Source organism: Corvus hawaiiensis, chromosome 4 (assembly GCF_020740725.1).
Source record: "Corvus hawaiiensis isolate bCorHaw1 chromosome 4, bCorHaw1.pri.cur, whole genome shotgun sequence".
Classification (NCBI taxonomy): domain Eukaryota; kingdom Metazoa; phylum Chordata; class Aves; order Passeriformes; family Corvidae; genus Corvus; species Corvus hawaiiensis.
Genome location: NC_063216.1, coordinates 65,746,558 through 65,753,152, shown reverse-complemented (window position 1 = coordinate 65,753,152; position 6,595 = coordinate 65,746,558).

Genomic DNA, 6,595 nt, shown 5'->3' with positions numbered 1-6,595 from the left:
TATCTGTTTTGATTTTGTGATACAGATTTAATTGAAAAAACAGTTATTAGGTGTTTTGCTTTTCTCAAAAAGTAGCAATGTAAGCAGGCTTTTAGGTCTGTTTTTGTCCAAAATTTATGTTTTAGATGAATACTTTTAAAGAGGAAACATAATATAAAATGAGAAGGTTCCTTTTTAGTGTAGCTGGTAGCAGAAGCAGGCACTAACAAGACAGTACTATCTGTTGGTTGGAGTCCTTATCTTTGCATTTCTGATCAGTATTTGCACTGAACCATGGCTTTTCCAAATGCCACATTTCTGACAGTGGTGCTTTTAGATTAAGTCCTTTGGGTTTATTCTAAAGTTTGTAGTTTCCTACTGTTCTCAAATAATCTGAGCCATCTTAAAGCCTCAGTGTTACTTTTTATTTTGTAAACTTTCTTTTCTGGAATCAAAAGTGTTAAATTTATGAAAGAGCTGTGGCAGTACAACATTCCAAATTTTGTATTTTTATGTCTAAACTTCGTATTTTTAATTGATCAAGGGCTCTTTAGATTACTCTGTTCTTGACTGCCACTGATTTCCTTGTGACCACAGCCAAATCTTTTAGATTGCCTTTCGAGTAAATCCTTCTGTAGAGATGGGATACAAATAAATTCTGGGGTATACAAATGACCAGTAAGTGTCAACTGCTTGAAAATCTGCTTAGCTGTAACATACTTCTTTCTAAGAGAGAGTTAATTGGTTTGGTTGCTCTGAAAACTAAGTAATTTTAAATAAAATACAGTGGTGAAGAAAAAGAGGCTGATGGTGATAGTGTGCTATGAAATGGGTTGGTTGAAAATTTACTGTTTCTATACATTTGAAGACAAAAATGGCTCTGCCAGCATTCTTTTCTTTCAGTAACTAACAAACACAGGAGGAACTTTCGAGGACCTCTTCTGTCACTGTGAAGCTGACTGGGAGGAGGCACATTTACGTTACAGCACATGACTTCATCTGGGAGGAAATCTGCATGTCTGATTCTTGTCCTTTGCCAGCCAGGCTCAGCCCGACACTCCTGTGTTACAGGGACTCTCTGAGGGCTCCAGGTGCCGGCTCGCTGTGCTCGGACACGCGCGGCTTCCCGAGGAAGGGCCGAGCACCCACTTCAGCAGGGCTCTGTGTTCGGGAAAATGGGACATTCTGCAATGAGCCGCTACCTGTCAGTCACAGGTGATGAGGAAATGAGGCAACTCTTTCCATCATGCTGGGTTTTTGAAGTAAGTCGGATTGCAAACTTCTGTTACGTATTCTCCTGTCTCTTGACCCAGATGAAGAGTTCAAAATATTTTTGGGTTCAAAGCCATTCTTGAAGTTACTGATAAAGTGCTTTTCTGAAAATCCTGAGGCAGTTGAATTGATTAAGGGAAAACAGAAGTTTTTGCTCTATCAAGAAGCACAAAAGATGAATGTATCTGTAACATTGTCGCTGAAGATAATGTGAGAATTTTTTTCTCTGTATTTGAAACAAAGGTGACGTATGTCACATGGACAATGATGTATTACCCAAAAAATCAGTAGGATCCCCTGAGTTGTTTAGTGACGATGGTCCAAAGGTCTGTGATGGAGAACTTAACCGAAAAGTCATCCTATGTAGGCAGGACTTGGACTTGAGTCAAATTTCTGTGTCCTCTTGTAAGAGGAAGACCTAAATATATTTTTTTAATTATTAAATCTGGAGTATACTTGTGTAACTGAGGGCACTGTTGATGTTTTCATATATACAAAGTTTAAAAATGCTTCCATTGGTTGAGACCCTGTGTTGACTGTCTTTTTAATTTGTTTATGCATTTGATGTGTGTTTTAGAGTGGTTTTTTCCTTGGTTTGTTGATTGGGTTGTTGTTTTTTTTTTAAATACCTGGTCATTTTACTGAGAGGTTACAAAATTCATATGTTGTATTTAATTGTGTAATTGACAGTGTTAGAAATGGTGAGATGTACTTGTGATTTCTTTAGATTCCTTCTGAACTCTTACTGTAAAGACAAACATTTGAATTGAATTAATTACTTTTATTTTGAATAAATACCCTTGTCTGTGGCAGTGATCTCCTTCCTGAGGCATTGCCAAGAAGATCTCAGACATGGAAGAGAACTGACATTTAAATTTGACAGCCATTGTAGGTTCCTCTAACAATGTCACATAAGCAACGAAAAAGAGTTTGATGATGGTTTGTGTTCACCATGGAATGAATGAAAGGACACCAGCAGATGGCCTGAAAACATCTGTGTTTTAGATGTTTGTCTCCTTACACTTTATCCTTGATACCGTCTCTGACTTTGCTTAAAGGGTTGCCTGCAGCCATGCATACTTTATAACCAGGGGACCAATTGTGTGAACTATACTTTCTGTTTTCAGTGGGGTTTTTTTAATGCTATTAACGTAAAGACTGGTTACTTACATGTGATAAGTGATATTTTTCATGCCTTTTATAAAAGAAAAATTAAAAATGTGAATTATTTTTTCAAAATCTGGTCCAAGAAAATTATAAAACCTTACTGGATGGATTTTCCACTTCTTTTCAGTTCCTGCTCTCAAAGACTCTCAAAAGCTGTTAAAAACTGAAGTGGAAGTAACTCCACTATTACCTAACTCCAGAATTTGCACACATAGCAAGGCAGAAAAACTCTCTTCCCCTTAGGTGAAAGTCAGATGTTCTCAAAAACTCATTGTGCAATTTACACGCTTTCCCTGTGGATCAAGTCTGAACACACCTCTCTCCTCTTAAACTGTTTTCTGCTCTGTAAAACTTGTCTGATTTTGAGGTGTTTCTCTGTGTGCATTGCTGGGCTGCTGACAGAAGACGGCACAAGTTCACAGCAGAAGGCCCTGTCAAGCCTGGGGAACTGGAGGAGCACAGTGGATTGGAGCTGCAATGGAATATTGAATGTATGGGAAATAAATTTGAACTTTTCCTCTTCATATATATCTGACACAGTCCAATGCAGCAGAAAAATGTGCAAGGTTTGGATTAATTTTCATCCTGATTACACATGTAAAGTAAATAGCAGTACTATACAAGTTGTATTTCCCTTTGTATTTTTTTTTTTATGGTGTTAAAAGCAATTCTTAGCAATTCATAAATCATCTTAATACAGTAATTGTGCCTTTGCAATTGTGAGCTTTTGCACTGTATTCAGGTATATTACACTAGTGATCCATACTGACCAGTTTGTAAACTGAACTGGCTGCATTTGTTTGGGCAGTGTGAATGAAAATAATGGAGTTTAAATTCCCTTTAATCTTGACTTAGCCATAAGACACCAGTTTTAGCTTTTCCTACTCTGAATGAGATCTTCTTATTCTCTTACGTATGAGGCATTAATCTGTTGTTGTATTTTCTTCTCTTTTTAAAATTCATTTTCATTGTAGATTCAGTTCATGAGTGTAAGAGATTAAAATATTAAAAAAATGCAGCATCCAGAAACGTGAGGTGGAATAGCAGCAGAAAGCTGGTAAATCACCTCAGTCATTACGAAACTTTAGTGAGTAATTTTGATAATACAATTCAAGTGATGCTCGAGTGCCAGTAGGACTCATTGTAATACACTTCTGGTAATGGGAAGAGTAATGTCTGCAAGTGCACAGGAAGGTTTCCAGTTTTGTGTAGTAATGTTTCACAAAAGTACTTCAGCATAACTTCTTGAAAAAACCCAACAAATGAGTAACTCTAAATAGATGTGAATATGTGTCAGTCGTCAAGAGGTTTTTCAGTTTTATTTGTGAAAACCAATGCTTGAATGCACCTCCAAGACAATTTATGGTGAATTATTTCCTCCACTAAATAAAATTACGTAAGTGCTGATGATTGTTCCTAAACTTTTTCTTTGCCATTTCTGGCTCAGGTAAACTTTCAGGCATCTTAGGAGGCAGAAGGGAGCAGATGCATAAAGACTGAGAAAATAAATTCTCCACATTCAGCATGGGGGTGAGGAATAGAGAACTGTGAATAGCATTTCAGTAAAGTGCTTAAGGATACTTCTGTCTTAATAAGAGCTCTGTTTGAAATGGAAAAAAATACAGATTTGCATGTTATAATCCTATCTCCATTGGGCCTAAGACCTTGAATAAACACTTTTTAATTTTTTGTTTCTATATTTCACACTGCACCACAAAGTGGTAACCAGGCTTGAGCATCACTGGCTCTGTGGCTTCTCCATTTTCCATCCCTCTTGCTGGCTGGAAAATGTCTGTTATTTAGTTACAAAGCATCTGCACTGTGCTGAAGAGAGGCTCAGGATATGTGACAAGGAATTAACATGATGCCTGTCAGCTCTCCATAAAGCAGGTAGGGAATTTGCCTTTTTGCTTAATTCCTGAGTAAAATACTAAAAAGCCCTTTATGGTAGTGCTCTAACCAAGTAGCAACAGCACCCAATGCAGGATGTTTAGAAACCTAAACAGCCAGGTTTCTGAAGGTCCCTGTCTCAAAATAAAGCAGTAAATCTGCATCACCACCTCATGCAGATTATAACACAAGATGTTTGTGTTATAATCTGCATGAGGGTAAACTGCCCAGAAAAATGTTAATACTGGAATAATGGAGAGTTGCAGAAATAACCAGTACCTGAAGGGAATATCTCATAAAGTTGGTGTCAACACTGACAAATGAGGAGTAGGGTGATTTAAGAGCATGGCAAGTAACTGGTAGGGACATGTGACATGGGAGTGTCAAGCTCTCTGGCCAAGGCTGTCTATGTACCATGTCCATTTAAGAAATGGTGAATAGTTTTGGAAGGGGGATTTATCCTCTGTGACACTGTGCTGTGTCGAAGAGTCATTAGTATCGAAATTAATTGTTCTGAAGCCTGTCAACAAATCCCATATGGTTTTGAAGTGCAGTATGTGGTATACCACTACATACTGTACTTCATATATTGCTTTTGATAGGAACGTTTGGCTGGGTCTGTGTAGGTGCATATGAGCACAGGACTGAAAAGAACAGCTTGAGTTAGTTCAGATTACACTGGTATGATGTGGTATAATGATTTCCATAAACATGTTCAAGTCTCATCTTAAAAGTAGTTTAGTTTTTTGCTCCTTTTGTTCTAGCTGGAAAGGATCTCACCATTGTAAAAATTAGCAACCATCTTCTAATATCTTGTTCATGTTTAAGTTTGGCCAGTTCATTTTTTTGCCCCTTATAGGACAATATTATTTTTTTTTTTATCTTGCATAGCTTTTCCTCTCTCCTCAGTTAAATCCGTGTATGTATTTCTCTTTTTGCCAGTCCTTAGACACAGGCTCTCCATTTTACAAAGATCCTCATAGCAATTTTCTTCATTAACATTTGATTTCATCTTTCTTGAACTGGAGAGCTCAGTCCTGAAGTTCAGAGTGTTTTGAGTGTAATTTTCCCTCTGCATTGCACAGTAGCATTAGTATCACAGAATCACAGAATATGCTGAGTTGGAAGAGACCCACAAGGATTGTGAAGTCCAACTCCCAGCCCTGCACAGCACCATTCCCAAGCATCACCCCATGTGCCCAAGGGCATTGTCCAAACACTTCTTGAACTCTGTCAGGCTGGTGCTGTGACCGCTGCCCTGGGGAGCTGTTCCAGTGCGCAACCACCCTCTGGGGGAAGAACCTTTTTCTAATATCCAACATAAACCTCCCCTGACACAGCTTCAGGCCACTCCCTTGGGTCCTGTCAGTGGTCACCACAGAGAACAGATTGGTTCCTGCCCCTGCTCTTCCCCTCATAAGGAAGTTGTAACTGCAATGAAGTCTCCCCTCCGTCTCCTCCAAGCTGAACAGACCAAGTGACCTCAGCCACTCCTCAAATGGCTTCTCCTCAAGTCCCTTCACCATCTTCATTGTGCTCCTTTGGATGCTCTCTAATAGTTTAGTATTTTTCTTATATTGTTGTGACCAAATAACTTTCTTGTTCTGGAAAGATCTGTTGTGTTATACTCTATGTTTTTTGGAAGACTGCATTAGAAGGGCTATTTGGCAGTGTCCTAACTGTACCTGTCTTCAGGTACTGCTGTGCTGATTATCTGGCACATGACATGTACTTGACAGTGAATCTACTGTGGCACACTCAAAAGAGCAGTGACTTGGCACAGCTGCTCACCATTTGTCTGGTGTCTGCAGGAAGCAGCATCTCTGTGATGCCACCAAGGGCCACATCTCCCATGCCAGGTCAGACACATCATCACCCACCACAGAATCACAGCCTGTTACTCATATGCAAATGCATGAGTGTTTCCTGAAAGCTGAACTTGTCTACTTCTGTCTTCAAGCTCCCCTAATTCTTTCCATATTCGAAATCTCCTCACTTTTAATACTGACTTCCAGCTTGGTTTCATTAGCAGAGTTCATCAGATAACTCCAGATTAAAAAAGAAAAAAAAAAAGGAAATATTTAACAGACTTTGCTTTTAACACCTGCATACTCTGAAGATAAAAATTGTAATTCTGGTTTGCACAGAACACTTTCTCCTTACCTTCAGCGCTTCTTCACTTCAAGTCCAAATGCACATTTCTGGTCACCCCAGTTTGACTGAAAGTCAAAACCAGGCTTTGAAAACTAACACCTCGTGTGATTTCAGAGTGCTGTTTCTTTCAGAC